The following is a 17759-nucleotide window of genomic DNA, read 5'->3' on the forward strand; positions in this document are numbered from 1 at the left end:
AAGGAGGTGCCACAAAAACTAGGCCAGACCTGCTTTTGAGTGTTTGAGTGTCTCCTGGAGCTATGGATCAGCAGTGGCATGCCACAGGGGCAGGGGCTCTGGGTGCAGCAGACCTGCATATGACATTTTTCCTCTTGGAGGATGTTGCCATTAACCCCACCATGAAGCCTCCAGAACTTACACAGGACTGGGGAAACAGACTCTTGGCACAAACGAAACCTTGTGCACACCAGGACACAGGAGAAAGGAACAGTGACCCTGCAAGAGACTGACCCAGATTGATCCATGGGTTGGCCAGGAGTCTCTTGCAGAGGCGTCGATTGGCCGTGGCCTGCTGCAGGGTCGGGGGGACTGAGTGAGGCAGTGTGCCAGGGACCTTTTGAAGGAGGTCGCTATTATCTTCATTCAGTTTAGTTCAGTTCAGTCGCTCAATCGTGTCCAACTCTTTGCGACCCCATGAATCGCAGCACGCCAGGCCTCCCTGTCCATCACCAAAACCTGGAGTTCACTCAGACTCACGTCCATCGAGTCAGTGATGCCATCCAGCCATCTCATCCTCTGTCATCCCCTTCTCCTCCAGCCCCCAATCCCTCCCAGCAGCAGAGTCTTTTCCAATGAGTCAACTCTTTGCATGAGGTGGCCAAAGTACTGGAATTTCAGCTGTAGCATCATTCCTTCCAAAGAAATCCCAGGGCTGATCTTCAGAATGGATGGGTTGGATCTCCTTGCAGTTCAAGGGACTTTCAAGAGTCTTCTCCAACACCACAGTTCAAACGCATCAATTCTTTGGCACTCAGCCTTCTTCACGATCCAATCTCACACCATTACATGACCACAGGAAAAACCATAGCCTTGACTAGATGGACCTTAGTCAGCAAAGTAATGTCTCTGCTTTTGAATATGCTGTCTAGGTTGATCGTAACTTTTCTTCCAAGGAGTAAGTGTCTTTTAATTTCATGGCTGCAATCACCATTTGCAGTGATTTTGGAGCCCAAAAAAGTAAAGTCTGACACTGTTTCCACTGTTTCTCCATCTATTTCCCATGAACTGATGGGACTGGATGCCACGAACTTCATTTTCTGAATGTTGAGCTTTAAGCCAACTTTTTCACTCTCCTCTTTCACTTTCATCAAGAGGCTTTTTAGCTCCTCTTCACTTTCTGTCATAAGGGTGGTGTCATCTGCATATCTGAGGTTATTGATATTCCTCCCGGCAATCTTGATTCCAGCTTGTGTTTCTTCCAGTCCAGCGTTTCTCATGATGCACTCTGCATAGAAGTTAAATAAGCAGGGTGACAATATACAGCCTTGATGTACTCCTTTTCTATTTGGAACCAGTCTGTTGTTCCATGTCCAGTTCTAACTATTGCTTCCTGACTTGCATACAGATTTCTCAAGGGGCAGGTCAGGTGGTCTGGTATTCCCATGTCTCTCAGAATTTTCCACAGTTTATTGTGATCCACACAGTCAAAGACTTTGGCATAGTCAATGAAGCAGAAATAGATGTTTTTCTGAAACTCTCTTGCTTTTCCATGATCCAGCAGATGTTGGCATTTGATCTGTGGTTCCTTGCCTTTTCAAAAACCAGCTTGAACATCTGGAAGTTCATGGTTCACATATTGCTGAAGTCTGGCTTGGAGAATTTTGAGCATTACTTTACTAGAATGTGAGATGAGTGCAATTGTGCAGTAGTTTGAGCATTCTTTGGCATTGCCTTTCTTTGGGATTGGAATGAAAACTGACCTTTTCCAGTCCTGTGACCACTGCTGAGCTTTCCAAATTTTTCTGGCATATTGAGTGCATCACTTTCACAGCATCATCTTTCAGGATTTGAAATACCTCAACTGGAATTCCACCACCTCCACTAGCTTTGTTCGTAGTGATGCTTTCTAAGGTCCCCTTGACTTCACATTCCAGGATGTCTGGCTCTAGATTAGTGATAACACCATCGTGATTATCTAGGTCATGAAGATCTTTTTGTACAGTTCTTCCATGTATTCTTGCCACCTCTTCTTAATATCTTCTGCTTCTGTTAGGTCCAGACCATTTCTGTCCTTTATCAAGCCCATCTTTGCATGAAATGTTCCCTTGGTTTCTCTAGTTTTCTTGAAGAGATCTCTAGTCTTTCCCATTTTGTTGCTTTCCTCTATTTCTTTGCATTGATCACTGAAGAAGGCTTTCTTATCTCTTCTTGCTATTCTTTGGAACTCTGCATTCAGATGCTTATATCTTTCCTTTTCTCCTTGGCTTTTCACTTCTCTTCTTTTCACAGCTATTTGTAAGGCCTCCTCAGACAGCCATTTTGCTTTTTTGCATTTCTTTTCCATGGGGATGGTCTTGATCCTTGTCTCCTGTACAATGTCACAAACCTCATTCCATAGTTCATCAGGCACTCTGTCTATCAGATCTAGGTCCTTGAATCTATTTCTCACTTCCACTGTATAATCATAAAGGGTTTGATTTAGGTCATACCTGAATGGTCTAGTGGTTTTCCCTACTTTCTTCAATTTAAGTCTGAATTTGGTAATAAGGAGTTCATGATCTGAGCCATAGTCGGCTCCTGGTCTTGTTTTTGTTGACTGTATAGAGCTTCTCCATCTTTGGCTGCAAAGAATATAATCAATCTGATTTTGGTGTTGACCATCTGGTGATGTCCATGTGTAGAGTCTTCTCTTGTGTTGTCGGAAGAGGGTGTTTGCTATGACCAGTGCATTTTCTTGGCAAAACTCTATTAGTCTTTGCCCTGCTTCATTCCGCATTCCAAGGTCGAATTTGCCTGTTACTCCAGGTGTTTCTTGCCTTCCTACTTTTGCATTCCAGTCCCCTATAATGAAAAGGACATCTTTTTTGGGTGTTAGTTTTAGAAGGTCTTGTAGGTCTTCTTAGAACCGTTCAACTTCAGCATCTTCATCATTACTGGTTGGGGCATAGGCTTGGATTACCGTGATATTGAATTGTTTGCCTTGGGAAAAACAGTGATCATTCTGTTGTTTTTGAGATTGCATCCAAGTACTGCATTTCAGACTCTTTTGTTGACCATCATGGCTATTCCATTTCTTCTGAGGGATTCCTGCCTGCAGTAGTAGATATAATGGTCATCTGAGTTCAATTCACCTGTTCCAGTCCATTTTAGTTCACTGATTCCTAGAATGTCGACATTCACTCTTGCCATCTCTTATTTGACCACTTCCAATTTGCCTTGATTCATGGACATGACATTCCAGGTGTCTATGCAATATTGCGCTTTACAGCATCAGACCTTGGTTCTATCACCAGTCACATCCACAACTGGGTATTGTTTTTGCTTTGGCTCTATCCTTTCATTCTTTCTGGAGTTATTTCTCCACTGATCTCCAGTAGCGTGTTGGGCACCTACTGACCTGGGGAGTTCCTCTTTCAGTATCCTATCATTTTGCCTTTTCATACTGTTCATGGGGTTCTCAAGGCAAGAATACTGAAGTAGTTTGCCATTCCCTTCTCCAGTGGACCACATTCTGTCAGACCTCTCCACCATGACCCGCCCGTCTTGGGTTGCCCTGCGGGCATGGCTTAGTTTCATTGAGTTAGACAAGGCTGTGGTCCTAGTGTATTAGATTGACTAGTTTTCTGTGAGTATGGTTTCAGTGTGTCTGCCCTCTGATGGCCTCTAGCAACACCTACCATCTGACTTAGGTTTCTCTTACCTTGGACGTGGGGTATCTCTTCACGGCTGCCCCAGCAAAGTGCAGAAACTGCTCCTTACCTTGGACGAAGGGTATCTCCTCACCGCCGCCCTTCCTGACCTTTAACGTGGAGAGCTCCTGCTCAGCAATCAGCAAACTAAAATGGACTGGAATGGGTGAAGTTAACTCAGATGACCATTATATCAATTACTGTGGGCAAGAATCCCTTAGAAAAAATGGAGTAGCCCTTATAGTCAACAAAAGAGTCTGAAATGCAGTCCTTGGAAATGACAGAATCATCTCTGTTCATTTCCAAGACAAACCATTCAATATCACGGTTATCCAAGTCATGCTCCAACCAGTAACACTGAAGAAACTGAAGTTGAATGGTTCTAAGAAGACCTACAAGACCTTCTAAAACTAACACCCAAAAAGATGTCCTTTTCATTATAGAGGACTGGATTGCAAAAGTAGGAAGGCAAGAAACACCTGGAGTAACAGGCAAATTCGACCTTGGAATGCGGAATGAAGCAGGGCAAAGACTAATAGAGTTTTGCCAAGAAAATGCACTGGTCATAGCAAACACCCTCTTCCAACAACACAAGAGAAGACTCTACACATGGACATCACCAGATGGTCAACACCGAAATCAGATTGATTATATTCTTTGCAGCCAAAGATGGAGAAGCTCCATACAGTCAACAAAAACAAGACCAGGAGCCGACTATGGCTCAGATCATGAACTCCTTATTGCCAAATTCAGACTTAAATTGAAGAAAGTAGGGAAAACCACTAGACCATTCAGGTATGACCTTAATCAAATTCCTTATGATTATACAGTGGAAGTTGCAAATAGATTCAAGGACCTAGATCTGATAGACAGAGTGCCTGATGAACTATGGAATGAGATTCGTGACATGTACAGGAGACAAGGATCAAGACCATCCCCATGGAAAAGAAATGCAAAAAAGCAAAATGGCTGTCTGAGGAGGCCTTACAAATAGCTGTGAAAAGAAGAGAAATGAAAAGCCAAGGAGAAAAGGAAAGATATAAGCATCTGAATGCAGAGTTCCAAAGAATAGCAAGAAGAGATAAGAAAGCCTTCTTCAGTGATCAATGCAAAGAAATAGAGGAAAGCAACAAAATGGGAAAGACTAGAGATCTCTTCAAGAAAACTAGAGAAACCAAGGGAACATTTCATGCAAAGATGGGCTTGATAAAGGACAGAAATGGTCTGGACCTAACAGAAGCAGAAGATATTAAGAAGAGGTGGCAAGAATACATGGAAGAACTGTACAAAAAAGATCTTCATGACCCAGATAATCATGATGATGTGTTCACTAATCTAGAGCCAGGCATCTTGGAATGTGAAGTCAAGGGGACCTTAGAAAGCATCACTACGAACAAAGCTAGTGGAGGTGATGGAATTCCAGTTGAGGTATTTCAAATCCTGAAAGATGATGCTGTGAAAGTGATGCACTCAATATGCCAGAAAAATTTGGAAAGCTCAGCAGTGGCCACAGGACTGGAAAAGGTCAGTTTTCATTCCAATCCCAAAGAAAGGCAATGCCAAAGAATGCTCAAACTACTGCACAATTGCACTCATCTCACATTCTAGTAAAGTAATGCTCAAAATTCTCCAAGCCAGACTTCAGCAATATGTGAACCATGAACTTCCAGATGTTCAAGCTGGTTTTAGAAAAGGCAGAGGAGCCAGAGATCAAATTGCCAACATCTGCTGGATCATGGAAAAAGCAAGAGAGTTTCAGAAAAACATTTATTTCTGCTTTATTGACTATGCCAAAGCCTTTGACTGTGTGGATCACAATAAACTGTGGAAAATTCTGAGAGACATGGGAATACCAGACCACCTGACCTGCCTCTTGAGAAATCTGTATGCAGGTCAGGAAGAAACAGTTAGAACAGGACATGGAACAACAGACTGGTTCCAAATAGGAAAAGGAGTACATCAAGGCTGTATATTGTCACCCTGCTTATTTAACTTCTATGCAGAGTACATCATGAGAAACGCTGGACTGGAAGAAACACAAGCTGGAATCAAGATTGCCAGGAGAAATATCAATAACCTCAGATATGCAGGTGACACCACCCTATGGCAGAAAGTGAAGAGGAGCTAAAAAGCCTCTTGATGAAAGTGAAAGAAGAGAGTGAAAAAGTTGGCTTAAAGCTCAACATTCAGAAAAATGAAGATCATGGCATCTGGTCCCATCACTTCATGGGAAATAGATGGGGAAACAGTGGAAACAGTGTCAGACTTTATTTTTTGGGGCTCCAAAATCACTGCAGAGGGTGACTGCAGCCATGAAATTAAACGACTCTTACTCCTTGGAAGAAAAGTTATGACCAACCTAGAAAGTATATTCAAAAGCAGAGACATTACTTTGCCAACTAAGGTCCGTCTAGTCAAGGCTATGGTTTTTCCTGTGGTCATCTATGGATGCGAGAGTTGGACTGTGAAGAAGGCAGAGAGCCGAAGAATTTATGCTTTTGAACTGTGGTGTTGGAGAAGACTCTTGAGAGTCCCTTGGACTGCAAGGAGATCCAACCAGTCCATTCTGAAGGAGATCAACCCTGGGATTTCTTTGGAAGGAATGATGCTACAACTGAAATTCCAGTACTTTGGCCACCTCATGCAAAGAGTTGACTCATTGGAAAAGACTCTGATGCTGGGAGGGATTGGGGGCAGGAGGAGAAGAGGACGACCCAGGATGAGATGGCTGGATGGCGTCACGGACTCAATGGATGTGAGTCTGAGTGAACTCCGGAGATGGTGTTGGACAGGGAGGCCTGGCGTCCTGCAATTCATGGGGTTGCAAGGAGTCGGACACAACTGAGCGACTGAACTGAACTGAACTGAAGGGAATATTTTATACAAAGATGGGTACAATAAAGGACAGAAATGGTATGGACCTAACAGAAGCAGAAGATACTAAGAAGAGGTGGCAAGAATACATGGAAGAACTGTACAAAAAGGATCTTCATGACTCAGATAACCATGATGGTGTGATCACTCACCTAGAGCCAGACATCCTGGAATGTGAAGTCAAGTGGGCCTTAGGAAGCATCACTATGAACAAAGCAAGTGGAGGTGATGGAATGCCAGTTGAGCTATTTCAAATTCTGAAAGATGATGCTGTGAAAAAGTGCTACACTCAATATGCCAGCAAATTTCAAAAACTCAGCAGTAGCCACAGGAACTAAAAAAGGTCAGTTTTCATTCCAATCCCAAAGAAAGGCAATGCCAAAGAATATTCAAAGTACTGCACAACTGTACTCATCTCATATGCTAGCTAAATAAAGCTCAAAGTTCTCCAAGCCAGGCTTCAGCAGTTTGTGAACTGTGAACTTCCAGATGTTCAAGCTGGTTTTAGAAAAGGTGGAGGAACCAGAGATCAAATTGCCAACATCCGCTGGATCATCAGAGAAACAAGAGAGTTCGAGAAAAATATCTACTTCTGCTTTATTGACTACGCCAAAGCCTTTGACTGTTTGGGTGACAACAAACTGCGGAAAATTGTTCAAGAGGTGCCAATACCAGACCACCTGACCTACCTCCTGAGAAATCTGTATGCAGGTCAGGAAGCAACAGTCAGAACTGGACATGGAATAGCAGACTCATTCTGAATCAGGAAAGGAGTACCTCAAGTCTGTATATTGTCACCCTGTTTATTTAACTTATATGCAGAGTACATCATGTGAATGCTGGGCTGCATAAATCACAAGCTGGAATCCAGAATGCTGGGAGAAATATCAATAACCTCAGATACGCAGATGACACCACCTCTATGGCAGAAAGCCAAGAAGAATTAAAGACCCTCTTCATGAAAGTGAAAGAGGAGAGGGAAAAAGTTGGCTTAAAACTGAACATTCAGAAGACTAAGATGATGGCATCTTGTCACATCATTTCATGGCAAATGAATGGGGAAACAATGGAAACTTTATTTTGGAGGGCTCCAAAATCACTGCAGATGGTGGTTGCTGCCATGAAATTAAAAGAACCTTGCTCCTTGGAAGAAAAGCTATGACCAACCTAGATAGCATATTAAAAAGTAGAGACATTACTTTGTCAACAAAGTCCACCTAGTCAAAGCTATGGTTTTTCCAGTAGTATGTATAGATGTGAGAGTTGGACTATGACAAAGCCGAGTGCTGAAGAATTGATGCTTTTGAACTGTGGTGTTGGAGAAGACTCTTGAGAGTCCCTTCGTCAGAAAGGAGATCCAACCAGTCCATCCTAAAGGAAATCAGTCCTGAATATTCATTGGAAGGACTGATGCTGAAGCTGAAACTCCAATACTTTGGCCACCTGATGTGAAGAACTGATGCATTGGAAAAGACCCTGACGATGGGAAAGACTGAACGTGGGAGGAGAAGGGAGTGACAAAGGATGAGTGGTTGGATGGCATCACCAACTTGATGGACATGAGTTTGAGTAAGCTCTGGAAGTTGGTGATAGACAAGGAAGCCTGGTGTGCTGCAGTCCATTGGGTCACAGAGAGTCGGATATGACTGAGCTATTTAACTGAACTGATTACATGCCAGACTTTATTCTAAGCCCTGGGAGTACATCAGTGAACCACATAGACAAAATCCTTGGAGATTATTGGATACAAAAATGCATGTTTGGGACTTCCCTGGCCATCCAGTGGTTGACTTCACTATCCAGGGCAGGGTGGTACAGGTTCAATCCCTGGTCGGAAAACTAAGATCCCACATGTCTTTGGCAGAAAAAAGAAAAAAAAAAGGTACAAAAATATAAAATAGAAGGAATATTGTAACAAATTCAATAAAAGTTTTAAAAATGATCTACATAAAAAAACTTTTAAAATATTTTTTAAAATGTAGATTGGATAATCATATGGACTCTGTAGTCAGACCTCTTCAGTTCAAATGGTGGCTGTGTGATACTGAGAAAAATATTTGTTAATACTTCTCTATGCCTCCATGTCCTCCATCTGCAATGTGAGGATGATAACAGTACCTGTTTCATAGGATTTTTGTGAGACTAAATGAGCTAATACAAGTCAAGAACTTAAAGGAACATCCAACATGTAAAATAGGGTCCATAAATCCCGGATGACACAGCAGTAAAGATTGCTCATGCAATGTAGGAATCACAGGTTTGATCCCTGAGTCAGGAAGATCCCCTGGAGAAGGAAATGGCTTCCCATTCCAGTATTCTTGCCTGGAAAATCCCATGGACAGAGAAGCCTGGTGGGATACAGTCCGTAGGGCTGCAAAGAGTTGGACACGACTGAGCACGAACTCACACACACAATTATTATATTAGATAATTACATTACTGAGTGACAAATGCTTTGTTAAAAAGATGTAAGCACAGAGTTCCCTGGGAGCACAGAGGCAAAGCACTTCACTTGGACAAGTGGTGGGCAAGGCCTCTTAGAGAGGATGGTACTGGAATCTGGGACGGTAACTGGAATTTAGCCAGATGAAAAACAAGGGAAATGGAATACCAGGGAGAGGGAGCATCCTGTTTGAAGATCTGGAAGTAAAGGAGCGGACAGCAATGCTTAGAAATGCCAGTCGCTTGATATAGGTGTCGGGTTAAGGAGGTGAGCTTAGAAGGAAGATGAAGAGACCAGATCACGTTAAGGAATTTGGACTTTTTTCTGCATCAGAAGCCACTATGTTTTTAAACAAGAAAGCAATAGAGGCTGCACTGGAGTGAAATTACAAGAAAAGAGGCCAGCTGGGAAAGATTGAAGGCAGGAGAAGGGGACGACAGTGGATGAGATGGTTGGATGGCATCACTGAATCAATGAACATGAATTTGGGCAAGCTCCGGGAGTTGGTGATGGACAGGGAAGCCTGGCGTTCTGCAGTCCATGGGGTCACAAAGAGTCATACGATTGAGCAACTGAACAGATCAGAGGAGGTTGGAAGGATGGTCTGAACTGGAAGAGAAAAAGGCCTAAAAAAAGATGGAGTGAGCTTAAAGGGATGCAGACAAATAAAAGAGATGCTAATGAGGTTGATGTGTGGGGTGCCGAGTAGCCACTGAGGAAGACCCCTGAGTTTCTGGCTTGGGCAATGTGGCAGCACTACCTCTTACCAAAGTGGGGCATGAGGGAAAGGCCAGAACTTTGTAGATGGGGTTGGGGATGAGCAGGGTAGTGCCAACAATAATTAATAATTAACTTACTCTTGGATAAATTGTACTTGATAGGCCTCTGAGTCATCCAGGCCAGGACATCCAAGTGACTCAGAATCCAGCCTAGAGATCCCAACTACAGAGATACATCAGCATGTAGATAAATTTGCAAGGTTCAGAGAATGGCCGAGATTACTTAGTTATTATCTCATTAAATCTCCACAACTCTGTGAAGTAGCTTTTTCCAAAAAAGACCCTTGGGCATGTAGTAATTGAATGACAGACCCAGGCATGTCTGACTTCAAAAGCCTTGCTCTTGTCTCTTCTCCAAGCTGCCTCCCAGGTTGTACATTGATTGGCTGGATGAAACTGGTATTTCTGTGTTCTTAGCTTTGGTACTTTGCTGAATTCACCCAAGTCCAACTTCTGTAGTTTCTCGAAATATAAATATTAATGATACATACCTGCCACAGTCAAAACAGGATAAGAGAAATAGAAAGCCAAGAGATAATGTCAACGCAATACGGTGTCAATGAAAAAAATTAATCTGTTGATCTAAGAAAGTAATAAGAGAATTTTACTTGAGCAAAATTGAGGATTATAACCCAGGAACAGCCTCTTAGAAAGCTCGGAGAACTATTCTTCCCATTAGAGGTCAAAGCATAGTTGTATAACTTTTTGAGACAGGGCTGTACATTAAATCATGTTGATAGCTTGCACAACCCAGATCTGTAAGTACGAAGTGAGTAGTGAGTCATGGGCCACTGAAGCCCCTTACAAGTTTAAGAAGCTTATCTCCTAGGACATCATCTCATTGATGTTCAAAAAATGTTGCTGTTTAAGGCTGAGAAGGTATTTTTTTGCCAATGAGGAACCTTGGGTGATGCATGTGCGGGTAGAGGGGAGAGACAATGCATAGTGGAGGGGAGAGACATGGCCAGAGGGCAGAGAAAAATAGTATGCTTAAATTTTACTTAACTTGCCTTAGAATATGAATTTTTGCTTCATTCATAGTAAGGGGAGTGATGGAGGTACGTGCAGGTGTATTTGCCAAAACGTTTTGAAGGCTTCTGGCCTTAGAAGTCCTGAAAAAATGTCTATGTCAATCCTGTCAACCTCCAGTAAAAGCTGCTTACAGAATAGATGGAACTTGAGAGAAGAGAAAGGGGAGGAGGGCCTCTGCCTCTGGGGACTGGTTCAAAACAGATATTCCTGAAAGGAATACCATAGCACAGAAGAGCAAATGAAAGAGAAGAGACAGCAAGACCTGGGAGGGAAACAGAAGGAAGAGCACCTACAAGAAAAAGCCAAGAGGACTGACGACCAAACTCTAAACATCGGATCCATAGCCCAACACAATCCTGTGGTCCCTGGGAGGCTAGCCTCTCCCACCCCACTCTCCCCCTCCAAATGCTTTCTAGAGGCCTACTATTGTCTTTCAGCGACTAAGTCATGTCCAACTCTTTGCAATCCCATGAACTGCAGCACCCAGGCTTCCCTGTCCTTCACTATCTCCTAGAGTTTGGGCAAAGTTGTGTCCATTGAGTTGATGATGCCATCCAACCATCTCACCCTCTGTCACCCCCTTCTCCTTCGGCCTTCAATCCTTCCCAGCATCAGTGTGTTTTCTAATCAGTCAGCTCTTCAAATCAGGTCGCCAAAGTATTGGAGCTTCAGCTTCAGCATCAGTCCTTCTAATGAATATTCAGGGTTGATTTCCTTTAGGATGGACTGATTTGATCTCCTTGCTGTCTAAGGGACTCTCAATTGTCTTCTCCAGCACCACAGTTGAAAAGCAACAATTCTTCGGTGCTCAGCCTTCTTTATGGTCCAATTCTCACATTGGTACATGACTACTGGAAAAACCATGATTTTGACTATTCAGACCTTTGTCGTTAAGGTGATGTCTCTGCTTTTTAATGTGCTATCTAGGTTTGTCATAGCTTTTCCTCCAAGAAGCAAGTGTCTTAGTTTTGTGGCTGCAGTCCTAGTCTGCCACTCCTTCCATTTTTTCCCCGTCTATTTGTCATGAAGTGATGGGACTGGATGCTATGATCTTAAGTTTGTTGAATACTGAGTTTTAAGCCATCTTTTGCACTTTCCTTTTCCACCTTTATGAAGAGCTTCTTTAGTTCCTCTTCACCTCTGCCATTAGAGTGATATCAGATTTGTATATCTGAGTTGTTGATATTTCTCCCAGCATTCTTGATTCCAGTTTGATTCATCCAGTATTAGAGGCCAGTTGACTTTGGATGAACTCCGCTAGTTGATGATGGACAGGGAGGCCTGGCGTGCTGCGATTCATGGGGTCACAGAGTGGGACATGACTGAGCGATTGAACTGAACTGAATGAAAGCTTGAAGAAGGGAATGGCAAATAACTTCAGATATGCAGAAGCTGCTGCTGCTGCTAAGTCGCTTCAGTCATGTCCGACTCGGTGCAACCCCATAGACAGCAGCCCACCAGGCTCCCCCATCCCTGGGATTCTCCTGGCAAGAACACTGGAGTGGGTTGCCATTTCCTTCTCCAACGCATGAAAGTGAAAAGTGAAAGTGAAGTCTCTCAGTTGTGTCCAACCCTCAGCGACCCCATGGACTGCAGCCTACCAGGCTCCTCCATCCTCCATCCATGGGATTTTCCAGGCAAGAGTGCTGGAGTGGGACACCATCCTTATTGTAGAAAGTGAAGAGGAACTAAAAGCCTCTTGATGAAAGTGAAAGTAGAGAGTGAAAAAGTTGGCTTAAAGCTCAACATTCAGAAAACGAAAATCATGGTTTCTAGTCCCATTACTTCATGGGAAATAGATGGGGAAACAGTGGAAACAGTGTCAGACTTTATGTTTTTGGGCTCCAAAATCACTGCAGATGGTGATTGCAGCCATGAGATTAAAAGACGCTTACTCCTTGGAAGGAAAGTTATTACCCACCTAGATAGCATATTAAAAAGCAGAGACATTACTTTGCCAACAAAGGTCCTTCTAGTCAAGGCTATGGTTTTCCAGTAGTCATGTATGGATGTGAGAGTTGGACTGTGAAGAAAGCTGAGCACCCAAGTATTGATGCTTTTGAACTGTGGTGTTGGAGAAGACTCTTGAGAGTCCCTTGGACTTCAAGGAGATCCAATCAGTCCATCCTAAAGGAGATCAGTCCTGTGTATTTCACTGGAAGGACTGATGCTGAAGCTGAAACTCCAATACTTTGGCCACCTCATGCAAAGGGTTGACTCATTGGATACCCTGATGATGGGAGGGATTAGGGGCAGGAGGAGAAGGGGACAACAGAGGATAAGATGGCTGGATGGCATCACGGACTCGATGGACATGAGTTTGAGTGAACTCCAGGAGTTGGTGATGAACAGGATGGCCTGGAGTGTTGCTATTCATGGGGTTGCAAAGAGTCAGACACGACTGAGAGACTGAACTGGACTGAATGAAAGCTTAATCATTTCTGACATTTGGTCTTGGGTTTTGCTGACAAGCTTGGATGGATTCACAATGATAAACTTTTTTGTAAACACTGTGATCCCCCTATCGGATCTAACTTGTTCACTGTGATTTTTCCAGTACACTGCCTGGCAAAGTAGCATATCAAGAAGTACAAACCTTGATTGAATTAAAGTTAAATGTAAATTAATAATCAGCCACAGTAAAAATATTTTTTAAGAATCTAGTAGTACCCAACTAATAAAAGTATAAAAAATAAGTCTTCAAAGTCTGAATAAGATTGGAAAATGCTTGATTTAGTTGACATTTTTAGAACACCAACTAGTAATACCCATTTATTTTTGAAGTTCCCATTATATATTCTCAAAGGTAGGCCATGTGCTTAGCCATAAAGTATGTCTTAAGAACTTAAAAATTATTTTCTGATCATAACAAAATTAAGTTAGAAGTCAACAACAATAAGAAAAGGCAAGTAAATAAATAAGTAATAAAATAAAAATCTAAAATATATTTTGTATTTTACATAATAGACTTGGCATATTGAAATATTTTGGTCTCCCATTAGTAGAAGCCAAACTCCTAGGCTAACCTTTGAGCAGCCACCAATTAGGCTTTCTTCCCAATATTGATCGCCATTGTCTAGTTTCTATCTAAAAGTCTTTGGATGGTCTTTGCTTTGTTACTCACAATTCACATGAATTCACAATTCATCTTTTAGTTACTGCTGAATTATTATTATTTTTTTTTTTAGTTTATCAGCCCATTGGTGGATATGACAGAAAGTCTTAACTCTAAAGAGAAAACATTTGTAGTAAAATCCTCAAGAAGTAGTCATTTGAGCAGTGAGCCTTTTTCTGGACCATATCAAAATCGAAGTTAACATGTAAATATTCAAGAAACTAAGTAACAGTGTCTTTGTATGTATAAGACTCCCATCGAATGACTTACTAAACTCTTCTGGCACTTGCCTGCATTTCCAAATATCTTTGAATATTATGACTGCTGTAGTTAAATAGCCAAAACATCACTTAAATTATTCACACAGTGTGACTGATAAAGGATAAGATAAATAACAGCCTTTGGGATGGTTGAAGAAAACAGAGATCAACAGATGAGCCATGCATGCTACTGAAACATTGAAATGGAGAAGTTAATTATTAACCCTGCGGTGTCTCTTTAAACACATACAGTCTTCCTTGGCTGCAATCTTCATTCTGTATTATGGAAATAAACAAAGATCACCCAAATGAGAACAAGCCACGGCTATTTTTTCAGAGCTTAATATAGCAAGAACCAGCCCATAACGACATTTGGGGTCAAAGGTCAGCAAGCGAGTAGCAGTGCTTTACCATGAAAAGTAGTGGGGGCTTCCAGTGTGCTGGATCTGGAGATGAGTCTCCTGTGGGAAACACGAGGCAGGCTGATGAGAAGTGGAGCTTCTGACAAGATTGAGTTAATGAGCATATTCATCTTTTTCTGGTTGGTTCTGGGTTGGAAAGAAGGGCAAAAATAGGGAAGCTGTCAATCAGTGAAGACCTGACCACTTTGGACAGATTGCTGTAGAGGCTGTGAGTGAGAACTCAGTTGTCTGGCCCTTGTTTATTTGCATGTTCAGTCTCTCAGCATTAAGATTTCATATGTTAGCTTTACCAGAGTGAACTCAGTATTTCTATCCTATGCTAGAACCAGCACTCTAAAAGAGTAGTTGTATTCTGGTGATCCTGAGTAATTGCCACGTCCGCTCTGAAATCAGTGTCACTACAGAGCATACATTCTCAGTGAGGGCAATATCACCCCCTTGGGAGTGGTTCTTGGGGGCAAAAAAATGTTCTTTTCTGATATATGAAGCACAGATTTATGTAGAACATATAATTATATGTATTTATATAGAACATGTTTATATACATAAACAGACATACAGAGCTCAGGTTGAAGGTGGGGCTCAGGAAAACAATGTCTGAAATAGAAGTGAGGGTGGGGAGAGGGTAGAGAATAAGGAAATAAAGAGTTTGAGAAGCCTGCTGTAGAGCCTAGATAAATACTTCTACCTAAAACAAAGGTTTCAGCCAGGGAGTTAAATAGCATCAGACCTTCCCTTTTGAAGTATCTTTGTCTGGTAATTTCTGGCTCTTCAAATTTCTCCCCAGTTGGTTTAGATTCTGTTCTAAATACAACTACTGTCCCTTCTCTCAAAGCACTAGGTGTATTGCCAGAATAAAGGACCGTACAGCCATCCCAGACTCCCCTGTAATATCAATAAAAAGATCCAATTCGCACATAGTCACTATTCTCCATTGCCAGAAAACAGATGTTAGTTCAAAAAATATACAATGAGAGTAGTGGTTTTACTCCACCATTTTGTCAAGATAAAGGAGAGTCATATAATTTTACACTGTATGTTTGATCCACTAAAATTACACTATAATCACTGGACTACTATGGATAAAAAAGAAACGACTGTACACTTAAAAATGGTTAAGATGGTAAATTTTATATTATGTATATTTGACTACAGTTTTAATAAATGACAAGCTAACTTTGCACTCTAGTCCAATGCCAAGGTCTTTGCATATAGCAAAGACCCTTGTGTACATGAAGTCTTTTTTCCTGTCTTATCGTTCTTAACAGCGTACAGTGAATCTGAAGGCCTTTCTGCACATAACTTTCTGATTATCTACCACTCAGAAGAGAGTATGTGTTCCCTCCCATGGCAAATTAGATATCTCAGGTTAGAGTCCCTAGCTTTGTGCTATTGGCTCTTGCTCTTTCCTAAAATGAGAGCATCCACTAGTCAGCCTCTCCACTCCTTCTCTATCCCAGCCTCATATACATGTATGACCATCACCACATCACCTCACAGACTGCATGTGTGCATGCTCAGGCTCTTCAGTCATGTCTGACTCCTTGTGACCCTACGGCCCTTATCCCACCAGGCTCCTTTGTCCGTGGGATTCTCCAGGCAAGAATACTGGAGTGGGTTGCTTCTAAAGCCTTCTGCATTGGCAAGCAGGCTCTTTACCACAAGCACCACCTGGGAAGCCCAAACCATAAAGGAATTATCATAACCATGGCCGTTTTGTGAGAATCTAGCTCCAAGGATCTTAAACATGTTTTCTCATAAAATCATATAATTGTGTTTTTTTATCTTTTTTTTTTTTAGTTTTTTATTTTTAAAATTTTAAAATCTTTAATTCTTACATGCGTTCCCAAACATGAACCCCCCTCCCACCTCCCTCCCCACAACATCTCTCTGGGTCATCCCCATGCACCAGCCCCAAGCATGCTGCACCCTGCGTCAGACATAGACTGGCGATTCAATTCTTACATGATCGTATACATGTTAGAATTCCCATTCTCCCAAATCATCCCACCCTCTCCCTCTCCCTCTGAGTCCAAAAGTCCGTTATACACATCTGTGTCTTTTTTCCTGTCTTGCATACAGGGTCGTCATTGCCATCTTCCTAAATTCCATATATATGTGTTAGTATACTGTATTGGTGTTTTTCTTTCTGGCTTACTTCACTCTGTGTAATTGGCTCCAGTATCATCCATCTCATCAGAACTGATTCAAATGAATTCTTTTTTTTTTTTTTAATTTTTTATTTATTTATTTTTTTTAATTTTAAAATCTTTAATTCTTACATGCGTTCCCAAACACCCCCACCTCCTCCCCACAACATCTCTGGTCATTCCCATGCACCAGCCCCAAGCATGCTGCATCCTGCATCAGACATGGACTGGCGATTCAATTCTTACATGATAGTATACATGTTAGAATTCCCATTCTCCCAAATCATCCCACCCTCTCCCTCTCCCTCTGAGTCCAAAAGTCCGTTATACACATCTGTGTCTTTTTTCCTGACTTGCATACAGGGTCGTCATTGCCATCTTCCTAAATTCCATATATATGTGTTAGTATACTGTATTGGTGTTTTTCTTTCTGGCTTACTTCACTCTGTATAATTGGCTCCAGTTTCATCCATCTCATCAGAACTGATTCAAATGAATTCTTTTTAATGGCTGAGTAATACTCCATTGTGTATATGTACCACAGCTTTCTTATCCATTCATCTGCTGATGGACATCTAGGTTGTTTCCATGTCCTGGCTATTATAAACAGTGCTGCGATGAACATTGGGGTACATGTGTCTCTTTCAATTCTGGTTTCCTCGGTGTGTATGCCCAGCAGTGGGATTGCTGGGTCATAAGGTAGTTCTATTTGCAATTTTTTAAGGAATCTCCACACTGTTCTCCATAGTGGCTGTACTAGTTTGCATTCCCACCAACAGTGTAGGAGGGTTCCCTTTTCTCCACAGCCCTCTCCAGCATTTATTGCTTGCAGATTTTTGGATCGCAGCCATTCTGACTGGTGTGAAGTGGTACCTCATTGTGGTTTTGATTTGCATTTCTCTAATAATGAGTGATGGTGAGCATCTTTTCATGTGTTTGTTAGCCATCCGTATGTCTTCTTTGGAGAAATGTCTATTTAGTTCCTTGGCCCATTTTTTGATTGGGTCGTTTAT

At 42.0% G+C, this 17759-nt stretch overlaps 1 long non-coding RNA gene across 2 annotated transcripts in view; it reads right to left on the bottom strand.

Annotated features, from left to right (window-relative positions):
* The window catches only part of LOC121818712 (uncharacterized), a 37747-nt gene that overhangs the window by 10061 nt on the left and 9927 nt on the right, over positions 1-17759 (bottom strand). For both annotated transcript variants that reach the window (XR_009599606.1, XR_006058772.2), the window contains exon 4: positions 14586-14722. This is a non-coding gene — a long non-coding RNA (uncharacterized LOC121818712). The remainder of the gene's footprint in view (positions 1-14585; positions 14723-17759) is intronic.

This window comes from Ovis aries, chromosome 2 (assembly GCF_016772045.2).
Source record: "Ovis aries strain OAR_USU_Benz2616 breed Rambouillet chromosome 2, ARS-UI_Ramb_v3.0, whole genome shotgun sequence".
Lineage (NCBI taxonomy): Eukaryota > Metazoa > Chordata > Mammalia > Artiodactyla > Bovidae > Ovis > Ovis aries.